Source organism: Neovison vison, chromosome 1 (assembly GCF_020171115.1).
Source record: "Neovison vison isolate M4711 chromosome 1, ASM_NN_V1, whole genome shotgun sequence".
Classification (NCBI taxonomy): domain Eukaryota; kingdom Metazoa; phylum Chordata; class Mammalia; order Carnivora; family Mustelidae; genus Neogale; species Neogale vison.
The window spans coordinates 92,767,414-92,793,272 of record NC_058091.1 but is presented as its reverse complement, the minus strand read 5'-3'; the positions used below and the strand labels follow the sequence as shown (position 1 = coordinate 92,793,272).

Below are 25,859 nucleotides of genomic sequence, written 5' to 3'. Positions count from 1 at the left end.
GTCTGCTTTTACTTCGTGTCTCAAAAGGCCTCTTCTCAGAAAGTGGTCTGGGCTTGCGTCCCGCTTCTGTCCCGAAGCCCAGGGATGGCTGGTAGGGTGTCTGGACCTCCCACAGGCAGGCCTCATAAGGGCTTCTGTCTTGAATTATTTGAAATGCTTCTGTTGTGGTAAGACAGTGTGTTCTTCCCCCACCCCCCCTTTTCTTTGCGAGGCTGGGATGTGTGACTAAACAGAAATAATTGTGGCTATTGAGTACCTGTTAAGCAGCAGGCATGGGGCTAAGCACTTTCCACATGTTATCTCTTCACAGCCCTGAGAGCTAGGCTCTGTTTTTATCCCTATTTTACTCAGATGACGGGACTGAGGCTCGGGAAGTGGACTGCCATGCCTAAGGGCTTGCAGGTAAACCCGTGCTGGCTCCAGCTCTACACCAGGGGCCCTTCCACCTCTGCGGCCCATCACTGCTTGTCATAGTGAGGCCTGTGGAGGCATTTGTGGGGGAGGGGCATAGGCCTTCTGCGTGGGAATGTTTAAATTTTGGGAGGGGTGTTCTATTTCTCTGATAATCCAAAAGAAGGTTAGCCTATTTTGGATCATCCCGAAGACCGTCTTTTAATGAGTAATAGTGACGTGTGATTTTGGTGCCTGAATTTATGTTGTTATATCCAGTCACGTTGGTGTCAAGACCATTTCAGTTTCTTTGGACTTAAAGGAATGAACTGGTGGGCTTCTGCCATTTGCCTTACAGGAAGGCACGTGATGCTGTGGAGCTCTAGATAGTTTTGCGGAAGTGAAGAAACGTGGGAGGAGAGTCCTACTTCAGGGTGGGTGGTGGGAGCATTCGGAACTCCAGATCGTCCACCTTACCATCCTTAGTACGGGTCACCGTGAAGGCGGAGGTTATCTTAGCAAAACAACGTCACCTGAATATCACATCAATGTTGTTCTTTTGAATTGGATTTTTTTTTTTTTTAAGTGTCCTTTGTATTTGGTTAGAACATTTAGTTGGAATGTGATGATTTCAGAGGAATTGAAACCGTAAGAACTCAGTTTTCTGTTTGGACACATTTAGGTATTGTCCCAATAAGAATGGTTTAGGTTAAAATTGGAACAGAGGCAGTATATATATTTTGTCCTATAAAAAGTGGTTTGTACCTTTGTCCGATCTGAACAGACTGAACTCCTCTGCCCTCCATGGTGAAAACTTCCTAAAACAATGCTCGTCGACCCACCAGGGGTCTGGCCTTTAGCAGGGGAGGCAAAGGAAATTGATATTTCCTTTCAACCTATTCGAGGTATCTGGGAAGGTTAAGGTCTGACCTTCGAAGAAATTCTCCCTTATCGTGGTCCTCCTCTGACCCGCCCTATCACTCAAGGTGCCTTTATGTTCTTTGTTACTCTTTGTCCTGACTCAGATAACTGACAGCGGTATCGCCCATCACCTCCGGTTACCTTTTCTCAGCACCTCCATGAGGACTGGTGAATGCAAGCTACGAAGTAGTCCCAACCCCACCTAAGCAGAGAAGATAAGGACAGAGTGTTGAGATTTAAAAGGCTTCTGGTTTGAAAGGTCTTTCATTCTGTCCAAAATTATTACATTCGTTGTTTTTTTGGGTAAAGGAAAGGAAAGCCCTGTTAAATGACACTCAGGGAGGGGGTCACATGTGACAGTGTGTTTCTCCTGAGCTCTTTAGTATTGCTCCCGATGAATCCCTGCTAAGATTTTTGGAGTCCTGAAACCGGCCGGTAGGTTGTGATGCAAAGAGAGGAGAGGTTCATTTTACAGCATGAGGGCTTGCAGCACGGTGTGTGGGCTGAGGTCTGGGAAGCTGGGCAGTAAATGCTGACATAAGAGCAAAGCCAACCTTGGGGAGATTTTGGGGGACTTTAAAAGAGAGGGCATTTTTTTTCTGTATTCAATTTATTGTCCTCCTATGTAAAATTTTAATGCGGTTTCCCTATTTTAATAAAACGTGTAGACAAGTGTCAGACACCTTGAAGTACCCAATCAGTATTTGTGACTACTCTTACCACACTCCTTTGCTATACCCTGACAGCCTGCATGGTACAGAGAGAGCGTTGCAAGGTGCAGAGTGAGGAAGTCAGAGGAGCTGGGCTTTTGTCCTGGGTGGGCTGTGGTTTCCCCACGAGAGACGGGGCCTTCCTTTCCCCATTTCGGCCTTGGATATCTAGTTTATACCGTGAAGGAGTTGGACATATTTACAACCAAAGTTCCCTCCACCTCTTTCATCCTTCGTATATTCTTGTCCCGGCAACAGCTTATTACAGTAAGCAACTGCCTTCGGCTCAGGTCACGGTCCCGGAGTCCTGGGATCGAGTCCCGCATCAGGCTCCCAGCTCCTGGGGAGTCTGCTTCTCCCTCTGACCTTCTCACCTCTCATGCTCTCTGTCACTGTCTCTCTCTCAAATAAAATAAAAAAATAAAAAAATAAATTAAAAGAACCTGCGTTTCATTATTGAGAATGGCCATTTGTTACTTTTTTTTTTTTTTTTTTTTAAAGCTCATCTTCAAATGCAGTGCTCTTCTTAGGCAGAGGCTATGGAAATTCTTACTTTGGTCATCTTAATTTGGTCATCCCTAGCTTTCCAGGACGTCATTAGCAAGAACTTGAACGAAAAGTTCATCAAGTATTTCCACGTGTTTGGAGTTAGCCATTAAATGGTAGGAGCTGTGGCCACCCTTTCTCCAACGTTATTTTTAACTGTACTGTCTTCTGCAAAGGTACTTTCATTATAAAGATGGCAAGATGGAGGGGTCCTAAATCTTAGTCAAGTCTTCAGCTGACCCTGGGGAGAAAAGGATAGCACTGATTTTGTAGGAATCAAAAGAAGGAACCTTACCTTCTTTTTATACCTTGCATCTCTTTTCAGTAGATAATATTTATATTACTAGGTAACACCTGTGTAGCTTTTATTATGTGCAATGTGTTAAGACTTTTACCTGTAATATGACTTTGATCATTGCAGTATCTCTATCCATTTTGGACTGATGAAGAAACTGAGGCCTGAGGAGGTTGACTAACTTCCCCAAAGTCACACAGCTGATCAGTGGCTCAACTGGTATTCATAGCCAAGCAGTGGTGCGCCAGCATCTGTGGTTTTAACACTATTTGACACTCGCTTTTATACGTATTACACAAAAATGTCATGGACTCAATTTTACTGTTTCTATGAATTGAGCCTTAAAGAGCTTACCAGCAATTTTGTGCTAAGAAGGATCAGAATTTTTGCCTTTGCTTCCCATTTTTGACTTCTTATGCTAGTAAGTAAGCTATTAGGAGTCCAAAGAGTTCTTAAAATATTCAGTTCTGGGATTGTAGAGGGGAGAAAGGAGGACTCTGTGGAAGTAGAGATGCTACTGAGCACTTAATGTAGCTAACACTTTCTTTTGCTTTCTTCCTGCTTAATACTTTCATGTCTTCAGTGGCATAGAGGCCTGACCAATCACTCAATACAGTTGACCTGGAGGTCAAGCCAAAGAACCTCCCCACCTCCAGGAGCCTTACAACCTGTGAGGGCTGCTGCCATGTTCTATGACTCACCGTTGTGTCTACTATGCCTGAGCACCTTGCACTTAAGAAGTGAAATACTGTTGAATGTTTTGGGTTGATTAGATGACATTGTAATTACATTACTACCAGTGTTCACTGTGTTGTTTTCTACCGAATCATCAGCAGAAATCTTTCATAAGCTTTATGGATTATTTCTTTTAGTTGCATGCCATGTACATGGCCACGCATGAAATATATGTATATATATTTGTATTTTTAAAATTTATTTTTATTTCTTTTGTCATTATCTTAAGATTTGAGAGATCTTCATTCTAGTCCTGATTCTGCTCTTCTAGCTGTGAGACATTGGGCAAGCCATTTATTTAACCACTCGGAGCCCGAGTTTGCTACTCTGTAAAACAGGAATTGTGAAAACTGCCCTATGATCTCATGAGGACAGATAGATTTGGGGGTGACAGATGAAAACATTAGTATTTTCGGCATCACCCACCAGTGCTTCCTCATTATCTAGTCCTGACTCCCTGACTCCTTAATGGTGTCACCTTGCCCATCTGCCTATTTTTCCTTTGGTTCCAAATTTTTAAAAAGGAGCCCATGAGCACACCTGTTAGACTAACATTGACAAAGTAAGAGAGAAAGAAGACTCTTTTGGGTGACTGAGGACATCCCCACCGGACTCTGAAAGCCAGGACAGCACAGATCTTGGTGGCTCATTTTGCTTTGTTGTGTTCTTCAAGAGCCCGGTAGACCTTCCGTTTTTGTTTGTTGAATGAATAAGCATAAACCTGCACCCCCCTGTGTCGGCTCACGGCATCAAACAGCCAACCTCTCTGTACCAGAGCAGACACAGCAATCATCAGAATACGCTGGCGAGGATAGCATGTCAGCAACTCTTTTTGCATAATTGAGAGACTAACTAGAGTGGAAGGAGAGAAGTGATTCCAGCAAAATCAATGTTAAGTAAATGAGTAAATAAAGAAATAAGTCAAGATTGAATTCCCGTTGTTTTTCCTGTTTGTAGAGAAGTGAAGCCTTGAAAATCATCCTTAACTTCCCTTCAAGTAGATTGACCCTGGAGAAATAAGGTGGGAATAGCAACCTGCTCTCATCTCCTATCCAAAAATAAATGAATAAATAAATAAAATAAAATCACCCCCACCCAACCTCCATGGATTTAGCAATTTGCTACCTGCCTGCGGTTAAAGATAAGCCACCGATATTTACTGGCAAGGAGTTAGCCTGGGCTGACAATGACTTTTTTAAACTACCAGAAGTGTGCTCCAATGAGTGTTTTTTTGAAAAACGGCCAAGAGATGTTTCTATGACATCCTGTCCATGCTTGCTCCTGATTTCTGTAGAATTAGTAGAAGATAAAATGCTACTGTTAAGGGCTTCCTCTTAACTAATAGCCATAGAGTCCTAAAATAGAGTCCTCAGTTATGTGCAGAATGTCTTACCTCCAACCTGATTTCCAGGTGATCAGTTATTACCAAGTGCTTATTGACCTCCCTCTAGGACATGTGCTAGCTGCAGAGGGTGAAATGTGGGTCCAAGTTATGTTCTTTCCATGGTCAGAAGGGGCCTCTTCCTGTTGGAATGTGAAGTGAAGCTGAGATAAAACAACTTTTTCAATCTAAGCTGGTTGGGGGTTAATGATGCCAGGGCCAAGGAGGAAATGCTCAAGTCAAGAATGATACTGTATTCTTAGGCAGGTTTTGATGTTACTCAACCCTGAAGAACACTGATTCCTGTCAGGGCTTTCTGGGGATTTTTTTTAAATTGCTATAACATCAGCTTCAATGAAAGAAAGGATTTTCGGGTATTTACCTGGGCCAAGAAGGAACATTCCCAAAGCTTCTAGGAGATTCTTATGCAGAGAAACAGGAAAGTCATTTTAATCTGGTTATTTGTCAGCAATTGAACAAAACACCTAAACAAATCCTTGGAAATCCCCACCAGTACCTGAAAGAACACCCTGCTTTACAGAAAAAAAGAAAAAAAAAAAAGTATTCAAACCATAAGATAGATATGTTCCCCTAGAGAAAAACAAGCCTGGACTTTCTCCTAAGGATACAGTGGGACTTTGGCATATCATATCTGGAAAGAAAATTCTATACCTTTTGCTGCCTGTTTTCCTTTCCCAGCTACTCAACTTCTTTATCTTGTACAATTTATTTTTTGTTCCTCTTTTTTGTAGCTGTCCTTTTAAAGGTCATGGAACCCCTAATCTGGAAACCGAGGTTACTTCTTGGTCTTTGGCTTCCCCTTCTGTGTAGCATGAATGGCACTGACCATTCTTCCTTCCTGAAACTCATCCCTTTGCTTCTGTGAGGTTTTTTAAAAAAAGGTTTCCAGATTCCCCACCTTATCCATCTCCATCCTTTTCTCTTTTCAAACCTACCATCGCTTACTGTAGTAGTCAGCTCAGGCTGCCAAAACAAAATACTACAGACCGAGTGGCTTCAACAATAGAAATTTATTTCTCACAGCTTCGGAGGCTGAGAAGTCCAAGGTGAAGGTGCTGGCTGGTTCTGTTCTTGGTTGAGAGCTCTCTTCCTGGCGTGCAGACAGCTGCCTTCTCACTGTGTCTTTCCATGGCCGCCTCTTTGTAGCTGTGTGGAGAGAAAGAGAGAAATCTTCCTTTTCCTCTTCCTATAAAGTTACCAGTCCTATCAGATTAGGGCCTCATCCTGATGATCCCAATTAACTTTAATTTTCTTCTAAAGAGCCCCTTTACAAATATAGTCACGTATTGGGGGTTAGGCTTCAATATGGAGGGGGAGACACAATTCAGTCCATGGCATTCTGCTCCTGGTCCCCAAAATCCATGGTCCTCTCACATGCAAACTACAGTCACTCCTCCCCAGTAGCTCCCAAAGGCTTAACTCATTTGAGCGTCAACTCTAAAGTTGAAAATCCAAAGTCTCATCTAAATCAGATATGGGTAAGACTGGAGCTCGAGTCATCTCGAGGCAGAATTCCTCACCAGCTGCGAGCTTGTGAAATTAGACAAGTTATGGGTTTTTAAAGTATCGTGATAGGACAGGCATAGGTTAAACATTCCCATCTCAAAAGGGAGAAACCGGAAGAAAGACGATGGGTCCCAAGCAAGTCTAAAACATAACAAGGGAAACTCCATGAGATCTTAAGGCTCAAGAATGATCGTCTTTGGTTCTGCCCTGCAGGCATCAACCCCTCTGCGAGGCCTTGCCCATGGGGCTTTGTGCCCAGGTCTAGCCCTCTGAAGCCAAGGAGGAAGCAGCCCTGTCCTTGGGCCAGAGGTGGGACTGGCAGCCCTATGATCTTGGAATCATCTTTGAAGTCTTTCTTCCCTTTTATTGAAGGATAAAGCACGTTCATTCCATTCATGATTGTTTATATATTCTCTACAAAGCTTGGGGCGCCCCGGTGGCTCCAGTCATTAAGCCTTGCTTTTGACTCAGTCCTGAGATCAAGCCCCACATTGGGCTCCCCGCTCAGCGGGGAACCTGCCTCTCCCTCTCCACTCCCCCTGCTTGTGTTCCCTCCCCCTCTGTCTGTCTGTCCCTCTCTGTCAAATAAATAAATTCTTAAAAACAAAACAAAACAAAAAACAAAGGTGGAAGCTTTCTTTCTAGCTGTCCTCTTCTCTTTGGGAGCTATCACTGAAAGCGCCTTTAACATCCACATTTCTACCAGGAGTCCTTTCTTGGCAGTCACTCCTTTCCTACCATGCACCTTAAAACTTTTCCAGCCCTCATTCAGTACCCAGTTCCAAAGCCGCTTTCATCGTTTAAGATATTTGTACAGCAGCACTCCATTCTGAGTCCCTGAATCTGTAGTAGTCTGAGTGGGCTGCTGCAACAAAATACCATAGTCTGAGCAGCTTAAACAAGAGAGATGTATTTCTCTGCTTGCTGGAGGAAGTCCAAGACGAAGGTGTCAGTCAGTTGGGTACCTGGTGCGGACTCCCTTCCTGCCTTGCAGACAGCTGCCTTCTTGTTGTGTTCTTCTATGATAGCTTCTCTGTGTGTGCGCTTACTCTTCTCATAAAGCCAAAAATCCTATCAGATGGGGGCCCCCACTCTTATGACTTCTTTTAACCTTGATTACCTCCTAAAGGCCCCATCTCCAAATAGAGCGGAAGTGGGGTCTAGGGCTTAACATATGAATTTGGAGAACAGGGAGCCCCGTTTAGTCCCGGACACTTCTTGCAGAACCCTATTGATAGCTGCTTTGGGCCACTTCCAGCCATATACCCCTCTCACCCTTAGCTGAGTTCTTGGGAAGTGTGTTCAGATGAGTATGTCATATAGTACTCTGCTGCTTCAACAACATTGTCCACCTCTGGCTTTTACCAATCAGCAGGATGCAGATTTTATGTCTGCAATGTACATGACAAGATGGCCTCACCCCTACCTCTCTCCCATGCCTGAGTCTAGACTGCTGTAATTTTCTGAATATTCCTGGAGCTCTCCCTCTCCCAGGCATTTGCTCAAGATTTTCCTTCAGCCTAGAGTGTTCTCCGCCTCTTCCCACTCTCCTTCCCCTGCCCTTTCCCTAAATGTATGCTGCCTCCTCACTCTCTATTCCCTAATACTGCCTACTTCTAAATCATTTTTGGATTCTCCCCTCCATCTGGATCCCTGCCTCCTTTGAAACCCAGAGCACTGGGTGCTTATTCCTATCTTTGATACTCACCTCATCCTCATTGCTCCCTCCATTCCGGGTCTGCGTGTCCGTGTGGTATCAAGGTGCCTCTCCTTTCCGCCTGCTCATGAGTGAGTCTTTCTGTCCAACTCCAAATCATCTAAGAGATCTTTGGGCACAGTAGGTTCTCAATACATAATCTTAAAGGAGGCGTATGTAAGGTTATAAGTAATAGCCAAAAATTAGAATAGTATCTCTGTTTTATAAATTCGTTCTCACTCTTTTCATGAGGAGTTATGTAAACAGTGCCCATAAAGATGGAATTTACAGCAGAAAATAGTTTTACCTCCCTTGGATATCTTAAATAAATTATTCAGACCTGAGTGGTAACCAGCAGCCTTTCATTATCTACTGTAAAAATATTTCAGTGATTGATCTGATAATTATCAGGTGAAAAAAAATCCCATGTTAGTTTTATTAGCACCACACTCTAACCAACTGAGCCAACCGGCCAGCTCCCATGTTCGTTTTAGATAACCTGTGGTTTCATGTTGAAAGTATTACTGAAGCCATACCTGGGCTGAGCCCATAGAGCGCTAGCCCTGTCAGTGATGGGCATGATATTGTCCTGTGATTACTATAGGTTCCTGGTGGTCACATGGATGAATCCAGACCATTAGAATTCTGAGATCTTATTGGTGACTTATAAATTATAGTTTGTCATTAAAAATAATAAAGAGAGGGGCACCTGGGTGGTTCATTCGCCTGGGTGTCTGCCTTTGGCTCAGGTCATGATTCCAGGGTCCTGGGATCAAGCCCAGCATAGAGCTCCCTGCTCACTGGGGAGTCTGTTTCTCCCTCTGCCTGCTACTTCCCTTGCTTATTCTCTCCCTCTCTGGCATGTGCGTGTGTGGGTGTGCGTACACATGTGCTCTCTCTGTCAAATGAATAAGATCTTAAAAAAAGAGAATAAAGAGAAGAGAAAAATAGCAGAGGCAGCCAGTTAATTCAGTTCACAAGAAACTGAGTGTCTATTGTATGCTGGGTATTGAGATTTAGGACTCTGTGTGTGTATGTGTGTGTAACATAATCCTTGCCATTGAGAAGCTATAGAGTAGGGTCATAATTGATCTTGGTGAATCAAACTGTACCATAAGGTGTTGCTTATAGGAGAAGAATCATGGGTATACTTTAGGAATTTCCACATTAATGGGAGAAGACATAAATGTATATGTGCATTTAAATATGGTTTATAGCAACAGAATGCACGCATGCATGTAATCAAATTGTCCTAAAGCATGATGGCTGATTGTTCAGAACTTGAAGCCTAGGGAAATCATATTGTCATTTAAGCAAAAACCTCAGACTTGAAGCTTGATACTCTTAGGCAGCCCTGATGCTAGTCCCTGTGAATACTTTCCTTCTCTCTGGGCTTCTAAAAGCCACACATGGTAGTTCTACTCTGGATATAAATATCCATATCTGATTACATCAGAAGAATGGTTTTCCTGTACCTTCCTTCTCACATTGATTTGGGTAATTCATTTGGAAGAGTCCTCTGGATTCCTTCTTCTTTCAAGGAAGCCTGTGTGTCTTGGAGTGGGCTAACACGAGGTTAAGTTTCCCCATTCATTCGAGAGATTCTAGTGATTCCCAGCTAGGTTTTTTAGATACAGCCCAGCATTTGCAGACTTCATTGGAAAGAAGGCAATTAAACAGTTACAGGACTTGGGATGCCGGGGTGGCTCAGTGGGTTAAAAGCCTCTGCCTTCGGCTCTGGTCATGATTCCAGGGTTCTGGGATGGAGCCCCACATCGGGCTCTCTGCTCAGCAGGGAGCCTGCTTCCTCCTCTTTCTTTGCCTGCTTCTCTGCCTACTTTTGATCTCTGTCTGTCAAATAAATAAATAAAATCTTTAAAAAAATAATTTAAAAAAGACAGTTACAGGACAGCTAGATTAGGGCTTTGATGGAGAAATACAGTATGACAGGGAATTCATCTTGGAGTTAAAAATTTTCAGTGGCCTGTTTGTTGCCTGGGTGAGTACGAAGGATGGGGGGAGTGAGGAGAGGCAAGGATTAAACTAAGACAGGAGCTACAAAGGGACTATCTCTGGACTTTGTTAGTTGCTGTTGGGTATCTAAAATATAGCTATAGGTCACAGAATGTTGCTGTGAAAAGAAGGTGCCCATATATCCACTTTTAGAATTTATATGATGCTTTTATGTTAGGAGGCACCTACCACCTTTTAAAATGTAGGTTTCTATTGGGTTGTTTGGAATTTGAAAAGTATTTTCTTGGAGGAATGTCAGAAATTATGACCAGGTGCCCCAGGCTGGCTAGTCCAAAAGGCTATTGTGTGCATGATGTATTTGATAAAAAATACCAGATTTTTGGTTTTTAGAAACTTAGAAACTGTCTATGTTGTGGCAGGAAAATGTTCAGAATTCCATGTTGGAATGCAAGCAAGAGAGTTTTTTTCCTCTAGCCTTCATGGGGACAAGATTTCCTTTTTCTCAAACCCCCCCCACCCTTGTTACTATGCAACATGAGGAGGAATTCTACCAGGTGCAGGGCCCAGGGACTTGGGATTGGTGCTCTAGCAGAGGTAGAGGCTGGCTGGTGGGGAAAAGTGTATATGATTATTGATTGTTGAAGGAGGTTCTCAGCAGTATTTTAAGTCCTTTACATGTATTATCTCATCAAATTATTGCAACACACTCGGGAGATGCTACCATTCTGATTCCTGTAAGATGCTGGTGTGTTCCAGGACTCAGACCTTGGACTTCCTCTCTCTCTAAACCCCCTTGTCCAGTCCTATGGCTTTAAGTATCATGTATGCTATCCCCTTCCCCACTGAATTCTAGACTCAGCACTAACTGCTCATCACTGAGATGAATGATAGGAATCTTCTCCTTAAAAGTCCCCAGTGTGAACTTCCACAGTCTTCTCCATCTTCATAAATCGCAGCTTCATGCCTCTAGGTGCTAAGGTCAACACCGTGGCTTTATCCTTGAATCTTCCCCTGCTCCATATCCAGTCCATCAGCAAATAATGTTAGTGCATTAAAACTATCTGGAATCCTATTGCCTCTTGCTATTTCAACTACTACCTGTCTGGTGTCTACCACCATTATCTCCTGTCTGAATTCCTGGCAGTAGATTCCTAATTGTCCTTGCTCTCTTGGTCTACTCTCCAAAGAACAGCCAGAGAAATTATTTGTAAACATAAGTCGATTCATGAACTCCTTTATTCAAAATCCCTGGAGTACAAAGCCAAATCCTCTCCAAGGCCTTGTACTACCTAGAGTAGCACATGTCCTGGCCTCCTGCTTTTCCTCTGGGCTCATTTCCTGCCACCCTCCCTTCCTCACCATACTTCAACTACAGAAGCTTCCCACCTGTTCCCCAAACACACCCAGTCCCCCAGCTGTGGGCCTTTTCCCCCCTCCCTGCTGGCCTCTTTTACCTGATTGGTCCTTCTTCTAGATACCAACAGGGCTCACCTACTTGCATCTTGTCAGAGACAGAGTCCTGACATCTCTCCGTAAAATATATGAAATAACAGGGGGCCTGTATTAATCTGCTACCCAGGTTTTAATAGACTGAGGGAGTCCTCTGAAAGGTATCTATGTCTGATGGTGTGGAGGGTGACAGCACCAGGAAGGAGGGGAACAAAGACTGAGCTGTGCGTGTTGCAGCCAAGCTTTACTCTCCCCATGTCCATGTCAAGGGCAAGCCATCTTTAAGTGATCATTACACTAGTTTTCTTTTCCCCTCATGTGATGTTACTTCCTATGTCCTTTTAAAAGTACCCATTCACTGGGTACATTTTTATTTTATTTTATTTTTATTTTATTTTAAGAGAGAGAAAGAGAGCACACACACAGGTATGCATGAACTGCAGGGGAGGGGTGGAGGGAAAGGGAGAGAGAGAATCTTAAGCAGGATCTGCACCCAGCAGGGAGCCCTGCACAGGCCCGATCCCATGACCCTGAGATCATGACCTGAGCCAAAATCGACAGTCAGATGCTTAACCGACTGAGCCACCCAGACGTCCCCACTGAGTACATTTTTAGTGCTTTATGTTTAGTGTTTGAGGCAATTGCACATTAGAAGTAAAAACAAACAAACAAACAAAACAACAACGTTCTGTTTGGAAGAAGGGAAAACCCAGTTCTAAGAAATGGAGGAGATGAGAAAGTATGTGAACTGGTGGAGAGAAGGAAAATGAAGGATTGTCTGGGTTGGTGGAACAAATATTTTTGGGCATCTGCTCTGTGACAGACACTGTCACCAAAAAGGCAAAACTATTAGGTAGCTATAAAAAGAGACAAACAGCAGCAGTTTCTCAAAAAGCCACACTAGCCTAAAATAATGTCTCTCATCTTTCCTACTTCCCCTGTACTGAGTTAGGCTGTAGGGATCCAGTGGGGTCTTTGACCATCTTAATAAGAAGCTCTGACATCTTAATGAGAAGCTTCGGATTTGTCGGCTGTTTCCCAGTTCAACATGTGGAGTGGTTCTGGGATTGGCTAGAAGAGCAGGAAGTTGAAGGGGCCCTAGTGTTCTACCCTGATATAGAGAGCTTCCAAAGCCTCGCTGGAATGCGTGGCAGGCCCCTCAGACTGTTCTAGTTGTACTTGTCTGGAGTCTGCAGGCTACACTGGTGAATCTGCCATTTATTTTCCTGTTGGCTGCCATGATGATTTCCGCTCATTAAAGGTACAAGGCTTTCCATCTGCTCTTTTGGACAAGTAGAGAGATGATGTTCATCCTCCTCCCACTTCATTTCTTATTTTCCTTTTTGTACTTTCAAGTTTTTATTTGAGTTCCAGTTAGTTCTCACTTCATTTCAAGCACGGCCTTTGGCATAGGGCCCTGTAGAGGCCTTACAGTGTAGAGCAAAGATGACCACCAGTTCTTAAAAGGTATGTTGAGTGATTAATCCATGACCTGTGTCTTCCACTGATTCAGTGTCTCTCCCTAAGCCTTCTGCTGGTCTCCACCAGAGACCTTCCTGCCAATACAGGTTCTGTCCTGTATCCTCTGTGAGCCCGGCCCCCAACTGGCTGTTGGCAGAGTGAGAGATGGGGTGAGCCGGCCCCTCAAAGTAACTGGCCCCAGTTGCAGCAGGCCAAAAAGGACTTTGATGAAGGTTTTTTTTTTTTTTTTTTTTTTTTTTCCCTAAGCTAGAATCTGGGTCAGCTCTGTCTTGTAAACAGCACATGGCACCAGAAGTGGGGGACTAATTTTGGATCCTCCTGAATTGTGAGTTTCTGACAATGTGGAGGACACTGGCCAGCCTGTGTTGGCTTCTCCAGTTGGGGCCCTGGGTTGAACAGGCTGAGGGCAGGCCGCTGCATCTAGAGGAGAAGATATTCTCCGCTGTGCAATGCAGCGGTCCCGTCAGGATTAGCTCCTGTAGGAACCTAATAGATACTGCGCTTGTAAGCTTGAAAGAGGGAGAGGGGAGAGGGAAAAAGAATAAACATTTTCAACCAAAAAGGAATAAAAAGGGAAGGATTTTAAAAGTGACCCGAAGCTGTTAGGGCTGTGACTTACCTTCAGATCAGGACTGAATTGGTAAATGTGCCAGCAGTGAATGGTAAGGAAGGGACGGTGGGAACACACAACCTGAATTGAGCGCGGCAGGAAACCATGAACACCTGAGACTCAGGAAGTCCCTCAGTTGAGAAAGTGGCAATCCAAGGTGAACAAAGCCCTGGAACATCTATTAGGACAGGGGGGTAGGGGGAAGGGGGGGAGGGGCCGAATGATCGGGAGAAGAGCATAGCCGCACCTCTGGGTGGAGGCTGGGGTGTTTTCATTCCATTCGTCTTGCCAGCGAGACAGCGGATCAGGAGCCATGCTGGGTGCCAGGCATTACAGGAAGAAGCAAGCATGCTCAACATATGGGAGGAGATGTAAAAACGTCAATAAATGGACTCCCTTTGCCAAATGTTGTAAATAACAACGCATGTGCAGAGAGGCAAACAGGGCAAGCGGAGAGGAGGCGCTGGGCAGCCCTCCCAGGGTGCGTGGCTGGTGTTGGGGGGCCTCCAGCAGGCTGGGGAGAACTTCTCTGTGAAGTACCCCGGAGCCTGGTTGAGCACTGGTGGCACTTTGAGCTGAGTTGGAGAAGGGTGCTGAAGGGAAAGAGAATGGCAAGTGACACTTTTCAGTCTGCATCAGGGAACATGTATTAGCAAGCTAAATACATGGGCTGAGAAATTCCAGCAAAGTCCTAATTCTTGCTCTTAAAGTTCTTTCAGACCCTGGGTCTAACACAAAGTGTGCCTTCCTTGGAAAGTAAGTAATTATCTGAGAACAGGTAAGCAGTTAGAATTGCAACGAACTGTTAATATGATTAATAAGCGCAGGCCGGTGGTCGTAGCAAAGCTGGCATTTCCTGAGTGATGATAGCGGCTGTCTCTGGCCTAGTTTCTTCACCAGCATGATCTCACTTGAACCTCTCAATAGCCTTCTCTCCCCCTCCCCGCCCCGCCCCCCACCCAAAAGAGAGAAAGAGTCCAAGAAACAAACTCTTAGTTATAGAGAACAAACTGATGGTTACTAGAGAGGAGGTGGGTGGGCAGATGGGAGAAATAGGGGATGGGGATTATGGATTGCACTTACGATAATGAAAAAATAATTGAAAAAAAAAAAGAAACTTTTTTTTTGAAGATTTTATTTATTTATTTGACAGAGATCACAAGTAGGCAGAGAGGCAGACAGAGAGAGAGGAGGAAGCAGGCTCTCCGCTGAGCAGAGATCCCGATGCGGGGCTCGATCCCAGGACCCTGAGATCATCACCTGAGCTGAAGGCAAAGGCTCAACCCACTGAGCCACCCAGGCGCCCTCAAAAATGAGCTCTTAATAGTCCCGATTTACAGCTCTGGAAACTGAGGCTTCGTGAGTGAAACCAGCTTGCCTAAAATCACCAAGTAAAATGGCTGTGGAAGGAGGATTCAGACCGAGAGCACAGAGCTCAGCCACCACCACCAGTCAGCAGTGGGTGGAGGGCTGGGATTTGAACCCGGGTCTTTCTGACTTCTGAGTTCTTGGATTTCTTACCATAGAAGCACAGCCTCTTCTAAAGACCTGAAAACAATAGAATACTCACCCAGAATTTGGGTATTTGGGAGCGGAGGAAGGATGGGTTTAGTCCCTATAATAACCCTATGAAGTTGGTGCTCTTACAGTCCCCGTACTGCATACACTGCCCAGAGATGTTCAGTAACATGCCCCAAGGTTACACAGTGAGAAAGTAGCAGTGCCAGGATTCAGACCTGACAGACCAACTCCAGAGCCCACCCTTTGCTTTCCTCTATACTCCGTGTCTTTCTGTGTGAGGAGACTGAGGACTCTAGGAAGGAGAAGATGACGTCATGTGAGAGACAGTTAAGGAGTTGCTCTGTTGAGGACTAAGGTGGCCCATACTAAAAACTGTTAATGTTTTTTGAGCCCTCACAGTGTGTCCCAGTCCTTGTTCTAAATGCTTTCTTTGTGTTAGCTAGGAAATCCTCAAACTGGCACCCTAACGGATACCATCCTGTTCCCCAGTGTTAAAGCAGAGTAATTCAACTAAGTAAATTTGAAGATCTAATTGGCTTTATTAATCGATTCATGCATTGGGCAGCCTCCCATCTAACAAGTAGAGGAGAGCTCCAAAGAGTTGTGTTGTACAACATGGCGGGTATTTATGGGAAGGAGGGTGGGACAAGAAAGTTATTAACCACAGGACGAATAGGATTGTTTCAGGCAAGATCACCTTCCTCTTCCTGGGTGGCCATATCTTCCATTGGGGTGGTGGGGTTTGGAGAGGGCCCATAGAACAGGTTACCATAGGTGCTGATCAGAAAATTCCTGAGTAATTGGTTAAGACCTCATCTGGGGGGGAGGTTGAAACTACAATTAGCTTAGTATTAAGCCCACGTTTGTTGACTTGGCCTTGGTGTAAGGGATGCCAGTTTGGGCACCTTGGTTTTCTTTTTAACGCTTCTTTATGGATAAGGAAACTGAACCCAGAGACACGAAGTTACTTTCCAAGGACAGGCAGCTAGTATGTTCGGAAGCTGAGAATCACGTTCAGAACTTGAACTCCATTCAGTTCAAGAAAGGCCACCTTCCGAGGATGGTGTCAGTTTTGCAGCTCCTGGGGTTATCGAGGTGGGGGAGACCCAACCACAGCCCTTGCCCTCAACAGCGAGGGGGGAGTAAGACAAAGGACCTGTCTCGAGAGGGGACAAACACAAGACAATGGGGTCTGTCAGGGATGATCTCATCTCATGCACTGGGGCTCAGAGTGGGGTCTGAAGGCAGCAGCCCCAGAAATGACTTCAGCATGAGTGGCGTGGTGCTGGGGGCGCTGGGGGCTGGCAGGAGCAAAGCTGAGACATGAGGAAACCTCAAGGAAGTTGTTCAGGGCCACCCAGCAAAGGAGCCGTCAATAACTGATGCTGTTGTGGTCATTACTGATGGAGCTGGAACTTGGTGCAGAGACTAGGGCTTTCCTTCTTCGTGCTAGGTAGAGAGTAGATACATTTGGACAGGAAGACTGTCGTCTTCTTGTGGGGGTCCTGGTTTGCTGGGCCAAAGAATGGTTTTTATTGAATTTGATAGATCTTAGGGAGTTACGGAAGGTTTTTAACGTGGAGGTGCCATGGACATTTAGCTGTATTTGAGGGGGAAAAAAATAGCGTATTGTGTGCTGGGCACAGAAATAAAGATATTTGTCTCTCTCTTTCTCATTCTTTGCCCTCTTGCATTAAAAAGAGCTTACAATCAAGCTGATTGTCCTCTGCTAATCTTATCAGAGAGAGTGCTACCTGTCTCCTTGGCCTCCTAATGAGTTCTGAGCAGCTCTGTATTCCACCCCCCCCCCCCCCCCCCCCCCCGTACTGCCTTCCAGTCTGCCTTTTCTTTCTCACTTAGAAGGTCTGCACAGCTCTGACCCTTCTTGGCTGGATTTTCTTGGAGGTAAGGTGCCCCATCTCTCCATCTCTGCTCTAGATCCTTCTCACTTTTTTCTCCCCAGTGCTCTGAAAGCAGAAGGCGAAAGATGACGGGATAAATCGGACTTCTTAGCTACCATAGCAACCTTCACCTGCTTTGCTGCTCACTTTTGAAGTGTTATCCTCCTGTGAAAAGTTATTTTGCATATAATTGCTAGGCTCATGGAGAGGCTTGGGGCTTTCTTTAAGCTTCTTCTGACAGCAATAATGAAAGGACTGTTTTCTGCCTCCACACGGGGCTCAAGAATTCGTAGTCTGCGATGGTGCACACACATTGTTGCTTGGATCCCCCTTCACTCTTCCTCTTCTTAAACAACAACAACAACAAGAAAAAAAAACCACAGTGGCAAATACAAATACGAAGAAATGGTACATATGGTAAGAAATAGTAAATCTGTGGCTGCATCATGCAGACTGATTTGACCTGTCATTTACAAATGCCTCAGGTTTAAATGTTTAAATCACGTTCGGTTGAAGTTAACCTATGAAATGTTTAGATGACTACCCAGTTACGAAGACTGTGCTTGGTCTCTTCACTTGATCCCAGGAACCTCTCCATCGCTTCCCGTTGTGTACTGTGTTCCCGATGGCTGAGCCATGTCCTCCCCACTATAGTTCCCTTGCCCTCTGGTTTGCAGTTGGGTTTGGCCAATGGAAGGTGCCAGCAGGTCATAGAAAGAGAGCAAGATGGGGATAGTGATCCCTCTGTTTCCCTCTTTGTGGTGCCACTGTGGATTGGCTCTACCCCTCAACCAGAGATGTGTCAGAGGTCGTCTGCTTGTGCTCCCTGGTGCGTCCTTGTTCTGAAAACCCCTCCCCGCTTCCCACCTCTTGAGGTCTAGGGATAGTGCTAACCCAGGGTTTTTAGATACCTTTTGTGGTTTCCTTATATCCCGCCTGCACTTCTGCAAACAGCTGCTTTATCAAACTCTTTTCAAATGATCCGAATTTGAGCAGGCCATCTGTTTCCTACTGGGACCTTGACTAATACAATGTCCAAAGCTCTTCTCTTTTGGGTGGTTATGTTCTAATTATTGCTTATTTTCTTTAATAAATCTATGGTTCATTGTAGGTCATTCTTTGTACAAATAGATTTTCCCGTTGTTAAGAACAGCCGCCTCAATCCTCCAACCTTACATAAAAGGTGGTGATTTCTCTACTTCACTCTTCTCCCGCAACAAGCCTATTTGAAACCCATTTTCTTGATGATCTCAGTGTTGTGGGAGAGGAATAAAAATTCCTTATCTCCTTATTCTATCTGACCCTGAGTAAATTTGAGATTCTTCTTTCCCTTTTTATTTTGTCCATTGGAATAATATTCAGGATGTGCACATCTTCCTGGCAGACCACAGGCATTAAAACCCTGGCATGCACATTATTCTGGTCGAGTCTGTACACCCATTACTCCTGTAGAATCCAGTACAAAAGGAGATGATGGAAACAACTCCCCCTCCTCTCCAATTTCATGAAGATTCATAAGAAGCTGCTTCCTAGGGGAATTGAGTTAATTGAATTATTTTCCTGTGGGAGCTTAAGGTAGAACAGCGGTGCCAGAACATGTCCTAGAGGGAGCCATGACTGAGGAATGTGGGTAATTTCCTTTGAAAACCATGAGTGGAAACTGCATGTTCCTGATTCTTTCAGGACTGATCCCAAATGGTATCAAGAATAGCATGAAGTTCATGCAACTCAGCAGGTATGAAAATTCTGTTGCTGAATTAAATAGGTCCCATTATATTTCAGAAAGTGCTCTAATGGATTTCTATGGAGCAGGGCCTAAGAATATCATGTCTCTCCTTTGTATGTCAGGATGGCTGGGATGATTTGTTGTTACTAATATTATACTTCAGTCTCCCTTTAAGATGGACAAAAATGAACAAAAGGCCTGGTGTATCCCTAAGAGGGTCTAGATATTAAAATACCAAAATGGCATCGAAAAGACTTGACCCATTTGGCCAGGCCAAAAATGATAGCTGAGGATACGATTTAATTTAAAATGATTATTGTTTTTCATATAAAAGTTTTCTTCTAATCTTGTTTTTGTCCAGCTATCGTCAAAGAATCAATTTTAAAGCTGAAGGGATTTTAAACACTGGAAAACGTTGAGTCTTCTATTCTTTAAAAATTTGAACTGGATTCATTTAACCTTATAGTCAACTTAAAAAAGAGTAGCTGTGGACATTTCTTCTCTATTAACACAAAATTGGATTCTTAGTTGTTATCCTTAGTCAACTCGGCATTGTCATTCTTAAAGTCCTCCCAACCAACAAAACTCCCATAATCCTTTGGCTTGTTTTTCAATCAAAATTGAACTGAAAGTCAAAGTGAATTATTCATTAATCATTTCCAGCTCTTCTCTTTCCTTATTTATCCTGCTCAGCTGGCCATAACATGGTATTGAGGCATTTCTTCCCCCTGTTTATTGCTCTTATTGCAAAAAGTCTTACATTCCTGTTCTTCATTTAAAAAACAGACAAGTTAAATCTTTAACATTCTTTTGTCTAAGGAAAAATAAACCCAATGTAAGTTGCTTTTTTTTTTTTTTTTTTTTTAAGTCTAGCTCATTTTTTCCCCTTTGTGGGTCATTATTTACTATCTAAATAATTCTCACTTTCTGGTTTGAATAACCTGGAAAATGAAAAACATAGGCAGATATGAGTATCTAATTAAAGGTTTTAACACCGGAGAAAACTTTTGTTAAAGGTTATAAATTTCCCTTTCTTGAGCATCGTTAAACCCAGAGATAAATAGTTTCCTCTTCTGTGTATTTTCTTCTAATCGTGAAAAGATAAAAATTTCCAGGTGAGAAGAGACCATACCAGAAATGCAGCCAGCCCCCTGGTCTTCAGATTCCCTCTGACATTCCACCGGATGTTTGTCCCTTGCTCTGTGGAACTGACTCCTTGGCTGTCACTCATAAAAGTTACTCACTAAGACACGAGGCAGGACTTTTCGGTTTCAGCCCAAATTGTTGAAAGATCCATGGCCCCTTTCATGAAGGTGAATTCTTTCTCTCTGCTTTGACTTCTTTCTTAGCACCTTACACTAAAATTCTTTTTCCTCTTTCAGAAGTTGCTGGCAACTGTGACTTCACTCAAGACTCCTTTTCCTATGCTTTATGAGGCTATGTCTTCCCATGGCCCTGTTTTTCAGATGACATGACTTTTGGCCCTTGGATGACTCTAAATAATGTCCTGAGAAAGACTTCTAGTTTTTCTGTAGTGAGTGGTACTCAGAATTGGCTGTGATGTTCTCTCCATGTTGAGGGGACTCAAGATGAGATTATTACCACCCTAGCCCTTCCAAGGGCTGATTTTACTTGACAGTGAAGCTAGTATGAATATGAGCATCTCCATGGAGGTTTAAAATCTGGTTTTGTTTTTGTTTTTTTATTTTTTATTTATTTTTTTGGTCTTGGCTCTCTGCTGTTCTCATGGGATTATTTGGAATTACCTCTCCTTTTATATCCAGACTTATATAAGACTTTTTTTTTTTTTTTTTTTTTTAGATTTTATTTATTAGAAAGAGAGAGAGCACGCACAAGCAAGGGGAGGGGCAGAGGGAGAGGGAGAGCAGGCTCCCCAGTGAGCAGGGAGCCTGACGTGGGGCACGATTATGACCTGTGATGAAAGCAGCCACTCAACTGTTTGAGCCACTCAGGCACCCTGAGACTTATATAGGACTTTCTAGACCAGAAATCCTATGAGCAAATGCATGGCTCTCCATTTGCATGAGATATGCCCTATTCCCAGAAAGGTGGGATTTTTCTGGAATTCTGAATTCAGAAATCTGACTCTCATGCATATTGATAACACTGTGATAGTAATGATATCCAACAGAGTCAGCTGCCTTTATGAAGTCCCTTCTCCTGGGTTCAGGTGTACCAAGTAAGTGTTTGCAGGGAATGAAAAGTAGGGGTTTTGGAAAGCTTCATTCCTTGTGTAGAAACCTGGCAATAAATTATTCTTGTTTATTGAGGGAAAATTTATTCCCTTATTTGAGCAACAAACATTTATTTATTTGCTAACTCTTTGATACTGAATGGGCATCTTTAAGTTTCAGGGGACTACTCTTCATAGAAGGAGCTGTACTGTCTTCATTTCAAGTCTTTAAATGTTTAATTAGTAAGTGCTATAAGGTTATCTGAGGATCTCGGATAAAATCATTTTCACATTGTAGCAAAATAGTAAAATAGTTGAAAATCTTCCTGTCTTCATGCTTCCTCCTTCATTAAAATGAGTCAAATTCAAGCATTTATTATTCTCATTGCTACTAACTCTCTAGGATTATAACCGTTATTGTGCTGTTGGTGGTGTTTGGCGGGGGGGAACGGCATTGCTTTTTTTCTATTTTCATTGCTCTCTCTTGTATTTTGGTCATTATTCCCTTCTTCTGGAGTCACCAGCCACACTGAAACCGAATATTGGAGCAGCATCTCTACTGGTTTCTCATTTTAATGATATGAGCTTAGCCCTCATAGACATTCATGTCTCCCTACACTTAACAGTAGTGGATGGCAGGCTCCTCAATAGGGCCAGGTTCCTCTGCCATTGCCTTGCTCTGGATGAGCTGAGAAGGAGTAATAAATTTGCATATTTAATTCACATATTATTTTGGAGGCTTTGAAAGACGTTCATGTGCTTCATCTCATTGGATGTTCACAGTAGACTGTAAAATAGACAAAGTCACATTCTTTCTCCATTTTGCTGATGTGAAAACCACAGTCCGGAAAGCACGCGACATTGAGAAGGGGTTGAACCCAAGTGTGCCCCTTCCAGCATGTTATAAAGATGTGTCTTCTCTGCATGTGAAGAAGTTTTCAGGTTCTTCCAGGAGACCATTTGCATTTTAATAGTGGATAGTGGGTTTCCAGATGCACATGATGATGGAAATTTATGCTTTCTAAATGTCAAATAACAGAAGAATGGTTAAGTAAATTATGACCGATCTGTACACTGGGATACTATGTGTCCATTAAAATTAGTGTTTTCAAAGAATATATAATGTTACAGAGAATTGCTCTTGATTCTATCAATGTTTTGAAAAAGAAGTGGGATACGAAACAGCAGGATCTTTTTAGAAATTACACATATGAAAAAGCACTAGAACTAAATGTACCAAACTCTTAATACAGTTTTCTCTAGATAGTAGGATATGGTTTGCTTTTATTTTCTTTGTAAAGTACCTTTCTGAATTTTTCAGTTTTTTTTCTTCAGTGAACTTGTATAATTAAAAAAATATATTATTTTAATTATTCCCTGCACTTTTTTCATTTTAGCTAGAGGAATCCTTTGAGTGGTTCTTGCTATCTTCCATTTATAAAATTCCATCTTATAAATCTAACCTTAACATGGAAGTCAGCAGGTTGTTTTCAGTGTTAGTGGATGCATGTGAAGTAAATATTATTTGTTTATATATTTGTCTGTTATTTTTTGAAGATGACTCTTTTTTACATGATTCCTTAATTCCATCAAACATCCTTTTGAGGCCTTTCTAGATGAACCAGGCTGAAGATACACGGATGAAGACTGGTCAGTCTCTCTTCTCAAGAGGCTCCCAGTCTGGTTTGAGATGTGGGCTAGTAAAGCCGTAAGCAGGTGCAGGGTGACCCCTGGGAGAGGGCTGTGCGGGGTGCTCAGCGTGTGCAGAGGAAGGAAGTCATGTTCACGGACCATGGGGGAGGTTGGGAAACCCTCCCCGCAGAGGTGTCTGAAGCGGAAAGCAGTTCTTTTTTGGATGACCAACCTCAGGTTTAGAAATGGGGATGATACATGTAAAGCTTCTTATGCTATGCAGACAGCTGTTGCTTTGAAGTTGTTTTACAATAGTTCGGGGTTTTGAAATGAGTTTAAAGATAAACTAGTTCTTTTGGGCTGTATCAGACCTTGACATTTCTATTTAGGAGTTCTTTTGGTGTTGAGAGCTTCCCTTTATTTCTTGCATTTGCTTAAGGTTAGTGGTAATACCAAAGAATAACGGTCTTGCCCTGAGATTATCGTGATGTCGTGTTTTTACCCTATTTTATATTACTTATCCTTTTATGTAGTGGCGAATGCTGATGTTGATCAGTTCTTCCATTTCTCTTTCATTGCCCTGCCTCTTCCTCCTCTGCAGAGGAAGGGAGGCAGAGAGATGTTTTTGTTCTCCTTTTATAAAGATAAACTGAGTCATTGAATGATTGATGGACTCTCCAGGTTACTACTGACTCAGTAATGGGACTAGAAAGAGAAATCAGGGTTCCTTTGTTCAAAGCTCTGACTTCTAAAATATTTCTCCATATAAGTAGAATAGGTTGTTTGCCAAAAATGCATTCACCTTTTAAATCTTTACTGAAAGTAATGAGCTTAAAATAAAGTCTCTTGAAGATAATCATATTGTTACAGCTTAGAACAGAAGTTAAGGCTATTTGAGTAGATTAAAATGAGCCCCGACTAAGGCTTAATATTCCGTCTATTTAATTAATTTGTTCAGCAATGGATTTTTATTTCTTTCAGAAAAAGAGTAATTGAAACATTCTCGGAAAACATTTAGGAACATTTTGGGATCAATTTTGATTAATTTAAAAAGTTTAAATAAGAGGGACGCGATTAAAAATAGAATCAGGGGGCACCTGGGTGGCTCAGCTGGTTAAGCCACTGCCTTCGGCTCAGCTCATGATCTCAGGGTCCTGGGATCCAGTCCCACATGGGGCTCTCTGCTCAGCAGGGAGCCTGCTTCCTCCTCTCTCTGTCGGCTTCTCTGCCTGCTTGTGATCTCTGTCTGTCAAATAAATAAATAAATAAGTAAATAAATAAAATAAGTATTGACACATAATAGCTATACTTCATGCTACTAGATGATTCTGACTTCTTTATTAAGAGGTTTCCTATAATCCACTGATGAAAATAATACTATTTTAATGCTTTTAGGAATTTTTCTTAGTATTAAAGTAATTAGTACTCTAATAATAAATGATGGTTATATGCATATTACAGTAAATATTTGAAGCAGCAGTATAAATATTAATATGAAGGAAAACAAATACATATATAAGTACTGTGTAATTACAAATATTCATATATCTTGGATTAATTATAGAATAAAACAAAGCTTGAAAGCTGTACTATAGTTTTATTTAAAATAAATTGGGGCACCTGGGTGGCTCAGTTGATTAAGCATCTGCCTTCAGCTCAGATCATGATCCCAGGGTACTGGGATCAAGCCCCATATTGGGCTGCCTGCTCAGTGGGGAGCCTGCTTCTCCCTCTCCCTCTGCAGTTTCTCCTGCTTGTGCTCTGTCAAATAAATAAGTAAAATCCTAAAAAATAATAAAATAAAATAAAATAAATACTTTGGTGGGGTACCTGGGTGGCTCAGTCGGTTAAGCATCTGTCTTCTGCTTAGGTCATGATTCCAGGGTCATGGGATTGAGCCCCACATTGGGCTTCTGAGGGGAACCTGCTTCTCCCTCTGCCTGCAGCTCCCGCTGCTTGTGCTCTCTCTCTCTCTCTGTCAAATAAATAAATAAAATCTCAAAAAAAAATAGTTCGTTGACTTAAATACAGCAAATGTATTAATTAGAGTTTTAAGAACTTTAATATATAGGAATGGTTCTACTGGATGTTATATGGAATAACAGTTTGTATTTACCATAGTTACATTGATCTGCTTTTAGAGTTACTACCTCAGATTTTTAAATTTTTGGCTTTTGTCCCAGCCAGCCCTAAGATTTTATATGTAATGCATTATTTATATTGCCATCAAGTGATGCTGATCAGGTTCCCACTTGGGCTTTGTTTCTAGGAAAAATAGAAACAAAAACATAACCTCATCACTTGATTGATACATTCAGAGCTCAAGAGGGATATACACAGGAACCCCTACTGATCTGGGGATCAGAATTTGTGTCCAGCCAATGTCATGAAGGCAGAGGGATATTCTGTGGGTCCCACCCGTCTGTCCTGTACTTGGCCATGCTGGGGCTGGGGAAAGGGAACTTACTGAAGATGGCCCAGCAGCCACGTTAGAGGTGTCTGTCGGCCTTACTTGTATGCCCATGGACTAATTATTTCACCTTCAGGGCTTCAAATTACTGAACATGACAGGCATGAAAATGGATACTAAGGAAAAATGTAGCTACTGTCCTCAAAATATGTGGGGAGGCTGATAGAATCTATTACAAGGTGTCAATATAAAAAAATATGAGAAACCTCTCCAACTGGTTGCAGCTGGGTAGAATTTTGAAATGTTGGAGTTAGGGAATAATAGAATGCTTGAACATAGGTAAGATGAATACTAGAAAGTTCTGTGATGGGGGCTATGAGGAAAGGGAATCTGTATCTAGATCCTATGGGTTAACCATAATAGTACTTATTTTCAAAATCAGAATTCACAAATTACTAAGAGTAATTAGTAAGGTAGAAGGTAGGGGTGAGTGTGTGTGTGTGTGTGTGTGTGTGTGTGTGTGTCTTCATTATGGATACTCCATTAACTGCTAGAGTTACCACAGCCAGGATTAGGTTGGTGATGAAGTAGATTGTTCTTCCTTAAATATGAACTTGCATTAATTTTGACCTGTTCCATTTCCATGGTACAGGAAAGTGAGCTCTGGTGCCAGATTCCCTGGGTTTGAATTCCAGTCCTGCCGTTTTATCACTGATGTAGTAAAAGTTACTTCCTTGCTTTGTTCTTCAGTTTTTCCAT

General features: G+C 42.7%; 1 protein-coding gene across 2 annotated transcripts in view; it reads left to right on the top strand.

The window, feature by feature from the left end:
• The window catches only part of RCAN2 (regulator of calcineurin 2), a 269,330-nt gene that overhangs the window by 14,083 nt on the left and 229,388 nt on the right, over positions 1-25,859 (top strand). The window lies entirely within an intron of this gene.